At 51.7% G+C, this 15000-nt stretch overlaps 1 protein-coding gene across 6 annotated transcripts in view; it reads left to right on the top strand.

Annotated features, from left to right (window-relative positions):
* The window catches only part of enox1 (ecto-NOX disulfide-thiol exchanger 1), a 98182-nt gene that overhangs the window by 5619 nt on the left and 77563 nt on the right, over window positions 1-15000 (top strand). The window contains exon 2 of one of the 6 annotated variants that reach the window (XM_044215847.1): window positions 12674-12829. The exons of 4 other annotated variants lie outside the window; for them this stretch is intronic. The gene's annotated coding sequence lies outside the window, so the exon portion shown is untranslated. Of the gene's footprint in view, window positions 1-2499; window positions 2645-12673; window positions 12830-15000 lie in introns of those variants that run through there. One more of the 6 variants, XM_044215849.1, reaches the window with a different exon arrangement.

Here is a 15000-nt window from a genome sequence, read left to right on the forward strand (position 1 = left end):
GCTGCTGCTGCCGCCGCTGCCGCAGCAGCTGTTGCTGCTGCTGCCGCTGCAGCAGCAGCAGCGTTGCTGCTGCAGCAGCAGCTGTTGCTGCCGCTGCTGCCGCTGCCGCCGCCGCTGTTGCCGCTGCTGCTGGCAGTTGCTGCGCGCTGCCGCTGCGCGCAGCAGCTGCCGCTGCTGCCGCAGCGCTGCTGCCGCTGCTGCGCTGCTGCTGCAGCCAGCAGCAGCGCTGCAGCAGCTGCAGCAGCAGCAGCAGCAGCAGCAGCAGCTGCTGTTGCTGCGCTGCAGCAGCAGCAGCAGCTGCAGCAGCAGCAGCAGCAGCAGCAGCAGCAGCAGCAGCAGCAGCAGCAGCAGCAGCAGCAGCAGCAGCAGCAGCAGCAGTAGCAGCAGCAGCAGCAGCAGCAGCAGCAGCAGCAGCAGCAGCAGCAGCAGCAGCAGCAGCAGCAGCAGCAGTAGCAGCAGCAGCAGCAGTAGTAGTCTTGACACTGCAGTGATAAGCTGCAGTTTGCAGCACAAACACAAACTGGCTCCATATTTTCCTTTTTCCTTCTTCCTTTTTGTTCAGAGTAGAATTACAGAAAGTAACGCTGCCTTTCTCTCTTCTTGTCAACATTGAATACACTTTATTGTAATTGTCAGTGGACAGAACCGACCGGGGTTCAGCGTGAGCTCCACGTCGTGGCCGGTCAGTTGATCCGTACACTGCTGGAGATGTAGTGTGAGTCAACACGGCGTACAGGATCAATACTCAGCTTTGTGTCAGGTTGTATATGTGGCGTAACAGGCAGATAATAACGAGCGGCGTTACGACAGCGATTCACACGAGGCAGTGAAAACAGAGACACTCTTCATCGTCAACTAACAGCTTCTCTGATGTCTGCAGGCAAACAGCAGGCTGTTACATCAGGAAGTGACACGACGGTCGGTCGGACGCCCGCGCCGAGCGTGGCCGAGGGGATTACAGCGGCTACGTAACCGCCACATTGCCCGCAGGCCTGTCAGGGGAAACATGGCAGAGGAGTCCTCACAGGAGAGAGTGGAAACAAAACAGCAGCCTCCAGCATGCAGCTCAGAGACACCGAATCCTTTACACTGAAAATCTGCTGTTGTCATTGTGTTTCATGCATCTCATTACACCGTGTGGCAAAAGCAGCCCGTTAGCTCCCGTAATGCGATTATCCATCCTCTTCACGTCTCTCTGCCATGCCACCTCACAAACGTTAATTGACCCCACGCTGCAGCGCTCAATGGGGACGAGTGTCGCTAATTGCGGTGGTATTTTGAGATACGGTGGGAGCATTAGGCTGCGTTCCACCTCGGCAGGAATTATCCACAAGAGATGACTCCACAGGCGTTCATGTGTGAGTGTGTGTCCCTGGTTTTCATCACCTTCTGGGGACCAAAGAGGCGCTGCTCCTGTTCAAACTGGCCACAGAGACCGAGTCGCACAAATCAAGCGGATATCTTCCAGAGTTGCAGTCTGACAGCGACGGTCGTATTGACACGCAGCACCCAGACGGCTGGAGCTTGGTTCTGGCTTCGGCTGAGCTCGCGTCACTTCAGGAAGGGGTCTCTAAGCGGCTGTGTGGACAGAAGGAACGATGGCGGCGACTGTTTCACGTGTGCGTGTCAGGATCGATTACGGTAATCCAAACCAGGAAGCCGCCCTTTGAGGTGACGTGAGCCCTCACCTCGGCGTTTGGTCTCAGAGTGGAGGAGTTTCCCGTTTTCAGCCAGTTAATCATCTGCTGACCTCTTACATATACTCCGTCACCTTTTAACTACAACACAAAACAACAAATCACACATGAAACCTGAATTTCAGCTTTATAAACTCCAGGAAACTTTAATAGCACAACATTTCTTCACACCAGCAAAATCAACTCAACCAAGAATGTCGATGTTACGGCCGAGAGCAGCTCGCATCCTCTAACTCGGTAAAACTATGACAGCTCATTGTAAAAAACCCACGCTGCCTCGCCGCCGCTGCCTGCCGCCGCTGCCCTGCCGCCGCTGCCCTGCCGCCGCTGCCCTGCCGCGTGTTTACTCCTTCGCCCAGCATCACACCTTCAAAATAAAAGCTCCAGCCTTCGTAATATCACTGAAGGGACAAAAACCACAGCTTTAAGAAAAGACCTGTGAGATGAATCAGCACGAAGAGCAGCAAAGTCCTTGAGAGTACCAGACCACACTGAAGGTCGTTTACACCTGTGGAATTTTATAAATACCATTTTTCAAAGCTGTGATGCGGCAAAATTCTCAAAACCTGGACACAATAAAACCCAAAGTGTCTGCACGGTCCGTGAGACAATGTGTTGTTGTCCCTTTGTCCCTTTAAGGTGGGGCGCATTCTCGTGGTTAAGGTTAGGGGGAAGGGAAGCAATCAAGGGAGAGTCCTCTCGGGGATAGTTAATGGACGAGCTGTGTGTGTGTGTGTGTGTGTGTGTGTGTGTGTGTGTGTGTGTGTGTGTGTGTGTGTGTATTGATCCGGAGAAGCCGGATTCAGACTGACTGTTGGCTCGAAACCCAGTTTCTCTCTCGCTCCCTCCACACAGCTGCTTTTCATTCTGTCATATGAATTTCACTCTGATTTACAACCAGCCCAGCGTGAACAGCAGAGCGGCGTCTGTGGAGGAAGTTAAAGTATGTGAGTATTATCAGCTAAATGTACCTGAAGTATCCAAAGTGAAAGTACTCACTGTCAGTGTTTTATTATATCTGATGTTTCTGGATTCATATTCCTGCTGCATTCATGTGTGTGTTGCATTTTACTGCTGCAGATGTTTCAGGTTGAGCTAAAGCCGTCAGACAAACGTAGTGATAAGTCCGATATTTCCTCAGATGTAGGAGAGTGGAAGCAGAAAGCTGCAGAAAAGGGAAGTTCTCAGGTAAAGTACAAGGTACTTGTGTGTACGTACAGTACTCGAGTACATGTGCTTCGTTCCGCTCCCCCTCTGGTTGGTGCTTCCTGTATTTGCAGGACGTTACAGCCACAGTGAAGATGCAGTTTTGACTTGATGCAAAAAGACAGATGTTCTTGCAGCTGGAGTTTCAGTGTGAGTGCATTTCTTACAGAGTGAAACTACCACGACTGTCGGGGGAAGTGTCTCCGTTCAGTTTAAAGGGCAACTCTGACTTTAGTTCTGCACTTACATAAAGTTTGGGGACTCGCGAGAGACACATCGAGACGTAATCTGTATTAAGTCTGCGGCCATGCTAGCAGCTCAGTGAGACACCGCGCAGCTTTGAGCTAAATGCTAATATCAGCATGCTAATATGCTACTGTTTACCATGTTCACCATCTTAGCTATGTTAGCATGTCGACACGCTAAGCTAAATTAGCAGTAAACACAAAGTACAGCCGAGGCTGACGGGAACGTACTTATTTTTGGCGGTGTTGGACGAATCCGTCCAATAGCTGTCGAGACATTTCAAACCAAAACAGAACCAAAAGGGTCGACCTCATGGTGGCGCTGCAGGGAAAGTCAGAGCACCACCGCAGCCAGGAGGGTTCATCCTCTGGGGACCACGATCCGTCCAATAGCTGCCGAGATATTTCAGTGTGGACCAAAGTGGTGGACAGGCAGACAGGCAGCAGGCAGGAAGAGAGACAGGCAGAGCAGAGGCAGGCAGCAGCTCTGCTGATGTTAGCTCACGGCTGCGAGCAGCATGTCGGGGGGCTCAGTTGCTCTATAAGGTGGCAGGTTTAGACCAGCGGCTGAGCGTGAAGTGTCCTCCGGCGTCCTGCAGGCGTTAGGACGAGGCGTCCTCTCTCCGCCGTTCAGTCGGAGAATCTCTGTTTTAACGCTTTGCACCTGAGCTGTGTGGTCTGAACATATGAATCCATCAGCTCAGCCTGTGCAGGTTGAAAATCCGGTATGTAGGACTGATCCTCAGTTCACCCGAATCCGTGTCAGGTAGGTTTTCTTACCATCGTCCTCTGGACTGTCCACAGAGCTGAGAGAACGTCTGCAGGCACCGCTCAGGGCTAAAAAACATACTTTACTGCACCGGGTAAATCTATATTTCATCAGACAGACGCCAGAATCGAACGTCAACAAAGCTGAAGCAGGAACGGACAGTTCCGGCTCTGGCTAGTCCAGATGCTAGTCCAGCGCTATCCACCGTAAAGCAGCAGGTCGACGCGCCCGGCGGCGAATCCGCAGTAATCCTCCATCAGTAGCTCGGCCTGTAACAGCGTCCAGCACGAGGTCCGGAGCCCGACGAGCCTTCGCAAAGTCCGAAACACCGAAGTGTTCCGTCTTTAAAACAAGGAAACAAACGCTCACATCGAGACGTCGGACGTTTCTGAAGGTTTAACGCAGAGCGGGCAGTTCCATCGACTATCAGAATAACTTCTTGTTTTGTTGACTGATCATTTCAGCTCTGAAAAAGACTAAATAAAAACACACACACGCACACACACACACACACACACACACAGAGTTGTTCGCTGAGTGGCAACACATCAAAGAGACTCTGCCATCAGTGATGGAGGAAGCAGAGCAGCCGGAGGGGAAGAGCTGCTGTGACTGAAGAGCTTTCTAATTCCCACAATGGCCACTGTGCGTGTGTGTGTGTGTGTGTGTGTGTGTGTGTGTGTGTGTGTGTGCGTGTGCGTGCGTGTGTGCGTGTGCGTGCGTGCGTGTGTGTGTTTGTGTGTGTGCTGAAGGCTGCGGAGGAGAGCGACAGGAAACGGGATTTGCTTCCTGTGTGTCTGCGAGCGAAGCAGCCGGTCTACAGATTATTAGGAGCTGATCATCATCATCATCATCATCATCATCATCGTCATCGTCAATGAATCTGTCTTTGGTTCCCTCCATTTGGACAAACCACAGATTATTCCGTTTAATTCCCGTTTGATGATGGAGGAGGTGGGAACTGCTTGGCTGTGCGTGGTTCTGGTCTGTGCAGGGTCAGCAGAGACACGAGCAGCGATTTAGATTCTGTTTCTGATCTGGATCATGATGTCACACACACGTTACGTAGTCCGGATCAACAGTGTTTAGTAGTCCTCCCCCCGCTGGCTGCTGCTGACGTGGATATTTAGATGTTGGACAGAGACCTGGTCTGAAGTGTGAATGGACTCTTTGTCCTGCCGCTCTCGGAGCTCCGTCCCGCCGTTTCTCACCCTCAGCTCGTTGTTTTTAAAAGCGCGGGCGAGACTCGAACCGTGTGCACGGGCCAGATCTGGAGAAGTAGTCTTTTCCTTCCACTGAGACGTTTCCCTGCTTGTAGCTCCGGTGCAGCGACCAGTAGGCGGTCTGTCGCCGTGAGGCCACATTTCAGGTGGACTCCCCGAAGATGGCGCAGGCCGCTGCGCTTCCCAGTTTCAAACTGTAGAGCTTCAGCTCCGCCAGCAGGACACACCTGGAGACGCACACCTGCACCACCAGAGACCGAAAGACGCAGACGTGCAGCAGATCCTGATCTGAAACCGCAGCACTGAAGACACACGGCAACACTGTCTGTCCCGCTGCTCACCTGTCTGTCTCTCCTCACCTGTCCCGCTCCTCACCTGTCTGTCCCACTGCTCACCTGTCTGTCCCACTCCTCACCTGTCTGTCCCACTGCTCACCTGTCTGTCTCTCCTCACCTGTCTGTCCCGCTGCTCACCTGTCTGTCTCTCCTCACCTGTCTGTCCCACTGCTCACCTGTCTGTCTCTCCTTACCTGTCTGTCCCACTGCTCACCTGTCTGTCCCACTCCTCACCTGTCTGTCCCGCTGCTCACCTGTCTGTCTCTCCTCACCTGTCTGTCCCACTGCTCACCTGTCTGTCCCACTGCTCACCTGTCTGTCCCACTGCTCACCTGTCTGTCTCTCCTCACCTGTCCCGCTCCTCACCTGTCTGTCCCACTCCTCACCTGTCTGTCCCACTCCTCACCTGTCTGTCCCGCTGCTCAACAGATGTTGGCTGTGATGCAGTTTGGTTGTTTTGAACTGAAGAGGATGAAGAAGAACAGGTCTCTGTGGACAGACGTCTCCTGGAAACAATGTTCAGTCGTTTTCACACGAAACTGTGACGTTTGGCATCCTTCCCAGTGCAGGACTCAGGACTGTGAAGACCCTCACAGTCCTGAGTCCTGGGTCGGGTCTCAAAGTGTTGGATCTCGCCATCAGCAGGAACCAGGAACACAAAAACCAGCAGGAGGTGGACTGGTTAGAGCTGTGTGTGTGTGTGTGTGTGTGTATCTCTGTGTGTGTGTGTATGTGTGTGTGTGTGTGTGTGTGTGTGTGTGTGTGTGTGTATCTGTGTGTGTGTGTGTGTGTGTGTGTGTGTGTGTGTGTGTGTGTGTGTGTGTGTGTGTGTGTGTGTGTGTGTGTGTGTGTGTGTGTGTGAGGGTTTAGCAGAGGTGTTGTAGATAAGCAGCAGGCTCTTGCTCTTCCCATTAGGCCGGCTGAAGAAGGATGACATGACTTCCATTTCCCACACCCTCCCCCACTCATCACACACACACACACACACACACACACACACACACACACACACACACACAGTGTTAAATGTAGGTTAAACATCAAGCGTCTGACACGATGTGTATCTGTGTGAGATTCATTGTGGCAGACAAACATCCACTTCTATTGTCACACCGTCGACCTTCGGTGAAGAGGGGTGTTACGCAGATGCACTGGTGTGTGTGTGTGTGTGTGTGTGTGTGTACTTGCCACATAGTGAGGACTGAAACACAGCTTTTACCTACACTGTGAGGACATTTTGGCCGGTCCTCACAACTACAAAGGTCTGTTTGAAGGGTTAGGCATTTAGTTGTGCTGGTTAAGGTTAGCGGCCAGGAAATGCATTATGTCAAGGGCGGTCCTTACAAAGATAGAAGTACAAGGATGTGTGTGTGTGTGAGCTCTGGGATGAATTAGTTTTCAGATTTCCTGAGTCTGTCGGAGTCTCACTGTGGACAGCTTTTGTTTTTCTTTGCACGACTTCACAGCTTCAGGAACAAAAACCCAGGCTTCCCTTTGCTCTGGACAAACACACGCGACTTTAACATCCTATATAAAGCGGACATGAATGAGTGGTCGGGAAGATCCAACACTACAGCACCAATCAACACTTCTGTATGTATGTGGGGGGGACACTAATGTTGCCTGGTTTGTTTGGGGACATGGTGTACCAGGGAACCTTTTTGGATGCTGGCAATCACAGACAAGATCATACAAACAAGGATGTAAACAGGAAGTATAATGTTGCCATGGTTTCAGTCAGTTAGCTGTCGGCTGTAACTTGAGCCCCGTGTTTTTAGCTGATATGTGTTTACATGCAGTCAGACTGTCCCACTAACAGCAGCCGAACCAGCAGTCAGCAGCTCCTGTCTGCAGTGGACCCGTGGACGGACAGACAGCTGTCTCTGGATCACTGTGAGACTGAAGGAAACTTAGAAACAGCAGGATTCTCAGGCAGGTTCTGCAGCCGCTTTCTTCTCTGATTTCTAAGTTGATTTATGGACATTTACTTGCGATGGACATCGGAGATAATGATATCTTCGGGAAGTGTAAAACACACTGAGTCTAAAAATATGTGTTTCATGCGTGTGCGTTCAGGGCAATTAGTGTTTTAAAGCACCTTAATCTCCTCCGTGAGCTGCGTGTCACAGCTCCACCTGCTGGCCGTGTCGGTGAGCCGTCAAATCAGCAGCCAGACTACAATAACTCACTTCCTGTTGTTGTTAAAACACCTGCGTGCACCGGCCCCCTTCACACCTCTCTCCCTCCTCACCCCCCTGGGAAGGCCTCACAGTGTGAAAACCTCTGCCATGTATGACACCACACCCTCCTCTGGAGTCCCTGCAGCAGCAGCAGCATCAGTATGGCAGCCACGGGACAGTCAAGGACAGTGAGGAATGAGCTTTTATTAAAGAGCAGACTGCTGTGGACCAAGAAGATGGATCATTACACCGTCCAACACTGGGAACAATAGGGGGAACAAGCTGCCTGCAGCCTGCCAAACCCTCCGTTACACCGACAGCAACATACACCCTCCGTCTCTCCGCTGCTCCGTCCTAATGAACACATTGCAGCTGCCCTGATTTCCACCAGTTGTCACGTTGACTCTGCTGACTCTCTGCCAGCCTCCAGCGTGAGCTGGGACAGCTGAGACCAACCACTTTCTTCACCCTCGCTGCTGCGCCGAGTGAAGCAACAATGTGTTTGAAACAGAAAAGATCAAACCATCAGCAACCCGGCGTCAGCTTCTTTACTCTTCTGAGTGTCTGCTGAGAAAACAGCCTCAGGGTCTGCAAATTCCCAGCGTTCCACGAAATGTTTGAACCTGCCGCCAAGTAGGGTCGGGTATCGAGAACCGGCTCCAAATGTGTAAGAACTGAGTTTGAAGGAAGGTTTGATGCCTTTTGTGTTTCCTACATACAGCTGAACACTCTTCACTACGTTCTGTGATTGTTCTGTTGTCTCAAACTAAAGCAGAATCACGACCGAATCTGAACAACATCCAACTCAGCTGCCGGCAAAGTAGCTGTGGGACAGTCGGGGACGGGGACGTATGAAGACTACGTCTGCGTGGAGCCGAAAATGGCATTTTAACAGAAAACATTAGAGACCTGAACAGCTTGAGAACAGCTAAATCTCTTCTTCTTCGTCCTTTGTTTATTTGGCAAAAAACAAAACTGCATCACAGCCAACATCTGGTGAGGAGTGAGACAGGCAGGTGAGCAGTGATACAGACAGGTGAGCAGTGAGACAGACAGGTGAGGGGTGAGCAGTGAGACAGACAGGTGAGGAGTGAGACAGGCAGGTGAGCAGTGAGACAGACAGGTGAGGAGTGAGACAGACAGGTGAGGGGTGAGCAGTGAGACAGACAGGTGAGGAGTGAGACAGGCAGGTGAGCAGTGAGACAGACAGGTGAGGAGTGAGACAGGCAGGTGAGGAGTGGGACAGGCAGGTGAGGAGTGGGACAGACAGGTGAGGGATGGGACAGACAGGTGAGCAGTGAGACAGACAGGTGAGGAGTGGGACAGACGGGCAGGTGAGCAGTGAGACAGACGGGTGAGGAGTGGGACAGACAGAGGAGTGAGACAGACAGGTGAGGGGTGGGACAGACAGGTGAGGAGTGGGACAGACAGGTGAGGGATGGGACAGACAGGTTAGGGGTGGGACAGTGAGGGTGGGAGTGGGACAGGTGAGCAGTGAGACAGACAGGTGAGCAGTGAGACAGACAGGTGAGGAGTGGGACAGATGGGCAGGTGAGGAGTGAGACAGGTGAGGAGTGGGACAGGTGAGGGGTGGGACAGACAGGTGAGGGATGGGACAGACAGGTTAGGAGGACAGGACAGGGGGTGACAGACGCGTGAGGGGTGGGACAGACGCGTGAGGGATGGGACAGACGCGTGAGGGATGGGACAGACAGTTGAGGGGTGGGACAGACAGGTGAGGGGTGGGACAGACAGGTGAGGAGTGGGACAGGTGAGGAGTGGGACAGGTGAAGAGTGGGACAGACGCGTGAGGGATGGGACAGACGGGTGTGGGATGGGACAGACAGGTGAGCAGTGAGACAGACAGGTGAGGAGTGGGACAGACGGGCAGGTGAGCAGTGAGACAGACAGACGCGTGAGGAGTGGGACAGACAGGTGAGGTGGGACAGACAGGTGAGGGATGGGTGTGTACTAAATGACAGGTTCAGTCTTTACCGGCAGACTGTTGACTTTTCTCGCCTCAGAAATTCTCAGAAGTGAATTTAGTGATGAAAAAGCACGAAACCTGTAAAACAGCTACAGTTTGGTGCTGAACCGTCTGCCTCGCGGTCCGCCATTGGACAGTCTGAGGAGACGCACTGCATTTTGGGACGGTTGAGTATGTTGAGCTCAGACTTTCTCGCTAATCTAGTAACCATCCGGGCGTTTCTCACTGTGCGGCTGAACGACTACACGCTCAGTTTGACGTCACACTTCGTACGAACAGCACGTTAGCGCGCGACTCCGAACGCAGCCATAACAACATAAAGCAGGCTAACGACAGCAGTTCCGCTGTGTCTTCGGCTGTGTTGACACGGAGAAAGTCAGCGGCGACTAAAGGTCGTCTTCTTGACTGGACAGTCGACCCTCAGCGAGTAGCTTCACGTCATCGTTCAGTAAAAGCTCTGTTCACCTCGAACACGCTGAAACACCAAGCCGGAGGTTTAAGATTTTCACACTCTGGAGGCCGTTTAAGTAAAAACTCTTTGGAAGAAAGACAAAGATGCGTCTACAAACTGAACCGGCTTATTGTGGACTAACCAGTCCAGACTGGTTTGGACAAAAGGAGACGGACCACTCGTCCCTCCAGCAGCAGAAATATACAGACGCGAAGTCGTGTGGTGGATTCTTCTGGACGGTAAACACAGTTTTCTGTGCCTGCATGGACAGCTCCTGTGTGTGTGACAGTAATGGCTGCTGAGAGCGTCTTCTGCTCTGATGGTTTCACTGATGAATGCAGTTGGACAGCCTCCTGTCCCCTGCAGCCACATCTCACACCACACTACACTACCCAGAGTTCAGCTGGCTCCGAGCTCGCCTGCCAACTACAGAGTTTCCCCAGTGATCCCCCCGTGATGGCATGTTTTAACTTCATTCTCTTCTTTCATTTTGGTCGGGTCTGTCTTTGGGTCGTGTCTCTCTTCGGGTCTGGTCTGTCTTCGGGTCGGGTCTGGTCTGTCTTTGGGTCGGGTCTGGTCTCTCTTCGGGTCTGGTCTGCCTTCGGGTCGGGTCGGGTCTGTCTTCGGGTCGTGTCTCTCTTCGGGTCTGGTCTGTCTTTGGGTCGGGTCTCTCTTCGGGTCGTGTCTCTCTTCGGGTCTGGTCTGTCTTCGGGTCGTGTCTCTCTTCGGGTCTGGTCTGCCTTCGGGTCGGGTCGGGTCTGTCTTCGAGCCGTGTCTGTCGCCGGGTCTGGTCTGTCTCGGGTCTGGTCTGGTCTCTCTTCGGGTCATGTCTCTCTTCGGGTCTGGTCTCTCTTCGGGTCGGGTCTGTCTTGGGTCGGGTCGGGTCTGTCTTCGGGTCGTGTCTCTCTTCGGGTCGGGTCTGGTCTCTCTTCGGGCCGTGTCTGTCGCCGGGTCTGGTCTGTCTTCGGTCTGGTCTGTCTTTGGGTCGGGTCTGGTCTCTCTTCGGTCGGGTCGGGTCGTGTCTCTCTTCGGTCGTGTCTGTCTTCGGTCGGGTCTGGTCTCTCTTCGGGTCGGGTCTGGTCTGTCTTTGGGTCGGGTCTGGTCTCTCTTCGGGTCATGTCTCTCTTCGGGTCGTGTCTGTCTTCGGGTCTGGTCTGGTCTCTCTTCGGGTCTGGTCTGGTCTCTCTTCGGGTCGGGTCTGGTCTGTCTTTGGGTCGGGTCTGGTCTCTCTTCGGGTCATGTCTCTCTTCGGGTCGGGTCGTGTCTCTCTTCGGGTCGGGTCTGGTCTGTCTTTCGGTCGGGTCTGGTCTCTCTTCGGGTCGGGTCTGGTCTGTCTTTGGGTCGGGTCTGGTCTGTCTTTGGGTCGGGTCTGGTCTCTCTTCGGGTCATGTCTCTCTTCGGGTCGTGTCTGTCTTCGGGTCTGGTCTGGTCTGTCTTTGGGTCTGCTCTCTCTTCGGGTCGGGTCTGCCTTCGGGTCGGGTCTGCCTTCGGGTCGGGTCTGGTCTGTCTTTGGGTCTGCTCTCTCTTCGGGTCGTGTCTGTCTTCGGGTCTGGTCTGGTCTCTCTTCGGGTCTGGTCTGGTCTGTCTTCGGGTCTTGTCTGCCTTCGGGTCTGGTCTGTTGTGATGACGCTGCCTGAAGTCTTTATGTTTCAGTCTTCAGGCTCACAGCTGCCTCCTGAAGCACCGGAGGCTCCACAGATCTCACCGGGTGACGTTTGCTGGCAGGAAACAGATTTCAGGTATCAACAGCTGCAGTCCGACACAAACCGGTTCAACATGAGCTCCAGCTCCACCAGCTGCAGCAGCAACATCCTGCTTTACATTAATGCACGAGGAATAATAACCTGATGACAGAATATATAACAGCACAGCAGCCACAGGGACGCTGCACTGCTTTAATGCTTCCCTGATGAAGAATCTCAGTACTTCCTCCAGCGCTGCTTCACTCTAATCGTAGCTGAGTCGAATTAGCTTTAAATTGCGATGTATTACAAATTTATATTGTTTTTGTTTCTGTATATACTTTTATATACGTGTCTCGTCGTTCAGCGACCCCTGGTGCTCGGTATGGAAGCATCTGCATTCTCATTTATTCGGGTCTTTGTTTCAGCCATCTGCACATTAACACACAGCACAGAGACAGCGTATCCATGCCAACCACGTCTCTGATTTGTGCCGTTGGACAGTTTTGTGAGAGGTGGTACTTTCCTCCACATATGCTTTGTTTGTGTCTTTGTTTCTCATGGAAACTTCTTGGCTCAGCAGCTGATGGAAAGTGAAGCTGAGATGAAGTTGTATAATCTTTCCCACTGAGCTGGAGTCATGCGTCTCCTCGCCCAACCCCAACACTAATGGAGCTTGTCCTGAAAAATGCAGCATTTTATTAAATAAAACCAGCTTTTCCACAGTGAAACCTGTTTGTCTCACTACCTTCCAAGGTAAAGGCTCGGTGCTCTTGACCAGATCCGGATAAACCTGATTCTGTATCGGCCCGTTGGTGTGTTCGACCCTGCGCAGTGACGTTGCTCGGCACATTAAATATGCGTGTTTATATTTGGATTGTTCTTGTGTGCGGTGCAGGAAGTCTGGGTCGTGCAGCTGAGACGTCGGAGCTCATCTCTCAGCCTTTATCGCTGAGGAGGAAAGTAGCTGGAGGGGCTGGAGAGAGAGAACACAAAGGTTAACCAGGCCACATCCTTTCTTCCCTGGTGTTTCTGTCTCAACCGACTGTCCGAGGTATGTAGAGCATGGCAAACACTCACATCTTCCAGCTACTCGCTCCTCCCGCTGTGTACATACAGTGGGTCGAACACACAGATGTGTTCAGCTCAGACTTTGACTCCTCTTTTGTTTCAAATCAGAGCAAAGAACAAAACATTCAGCAGAGTAGAAATGTAATAGGTCGATGCTTTATTTATCCCCCGGGGGAAAAAAACTAATAAAACACACAAACACAACGCAAAACACGAGCGACAAGAGTTCACCGTAAAAAGTATACAGTGTAAGTAGCCAGTTAGAGTCCACTGATGTCCACACTGCGACAGAGTGGGATATATATATATATATATGTGTGTGTGTGTGTGTGTGCAAGGAAAGACTTTTAGGTGTTTTAATGTCAGTCTTTGAGTTTTAGGCCATAAAGATTGAAGCTGCATTAATTCTTGTTCCATCGTCCATTAAGATTTGAAATGGCAGCAGTGAAGTGATGTATTGGTGCGGTACTCCACCTGCTGAGCGGGGACTGTGTCATACTTAGCTGCAGTTTTCTGGTTTTATTGGTTTTATCGTAGAATGTATGAACACTGGCTTTTTAAAAAAAAAAAGTATTTTAATGTATGAATGATAGTGTGGAGATGAATGCTGAGTTTCTCCACGGGGGCAATAAAGTTCATCGTATCTTACCGTATCGCAGCTGAACACTTCCTGCTCAGCAGCAGACAGCAGACTGGGAGGAAGAGGAGGAGGTGTTTTTACACCGGCGCTCATCAAAGCACGTTCACATATTCCCACAAGCCTTTGAGTTATCAGGTTGCTTAGCAACAGGAGAGGACCGGCTCATGTAGTATGTGTGTGTCACCTCACTAAGTTTCCTAATTGGCCTGATCGATAGTCCTCTGTGCTCCGGGCTCGGATTAAATAACACAGACCTCCTGATCCAGACCGGACCACAACACGACCCCCAGAACTGCCGTTATTAACTCACTGGACTAATGACTTGCTAATACGCAGCAGGAACAGAATAATGCTTCAGATGTAAACAGTTTAATGAATCGCTCTCCACAGTAGACGGAGCAAATCGGCAAAAATGAACGTTTAATGTATGGAAAGCAGGACGCTCAGTAGGTGAGTCTAACCTGAGGGACTCTTCCGCTGTCTGGTGTCCACGGCTGCTTTATTCTGCAGGAAGAGCTTCTCCTTCAGTTCAGTAAATCCCTGCGACACCTGAAGGCAGCAGGACACACCTGGAGTGCTGCGTCAGAGACACACGCACACACCGGGCTGCTGCAGAACAACCACACACACCTGTACACACACCTGCACGAACAGCTGTACACACACCTGTACACACACCTGTATGAACAGCTGTACACACACCTGCACAAACAGCTGTACACACACCTGTACACACACCTGCACGAACAGCTGTACACACACCTGTATGAACAGCTGTACACACACCTGTACACACAGCTGTAAACACACCTGTACGAACACCTGCACGAACAGCTGTACACACACCTGTATGAACAGCTGTACACACAGCTGTACACACAGCTGTAAACACACCTGTACGAACACCTGTACACACAGCTGTACACACACCTGTACACACACCTGCACGAACAGCTGTACACACACCTGTATGAACAGCTGTACACACAGCTGTACACACAGCTGTAAACACACCTGTACGAACACCTGTACACACAGCTGTACACACAGCTGTACACACACCTGTACACACACCTGCACGAACAGCTGTACACACACCTGTATGAACAGCTGTACACACAGCTGTACACACAGCTGTAAACACACCTGTACGAACACCTGTACACACAGCTGTACACACACCTGTACACACACCTGTACACACAGCTGTACACACACCTGTACACACACCTGCACAAACAGCTGTACACACACCTGTACACACAGCTGTACACACAGCTGTACACACACCTGTACACACAGCTGTACACACACCTGTACACACACCTGCACAAACAGCTGTACACACACCTGTACACACAGCTGTACACACAGCTGTACACACACCTGTACACACAGCTGTACACACACCTGTACACACAGCTGTACACACAGCTGTACACACACCTGTACACACAGCTGTACACACAGCTGTACACACACCTGTACGAACAGCTGTACACACACCTGTATGA

This window comes from Siniperca chuatsi, linkage group LG12, assembly GCF_020085105.1.
Source record: "Siniperca chuatsi isolate FFG_IHB_CAS linkage group LG12, ASM2008510v1, whole genome shotgun sequence".
Lineage (NCBI taxonomy): Eukaryota > Metazoa > Chordata > Actinopteri > Centrarchiformes > Sinipercidae > Siniperca > Siniperca chuatsi.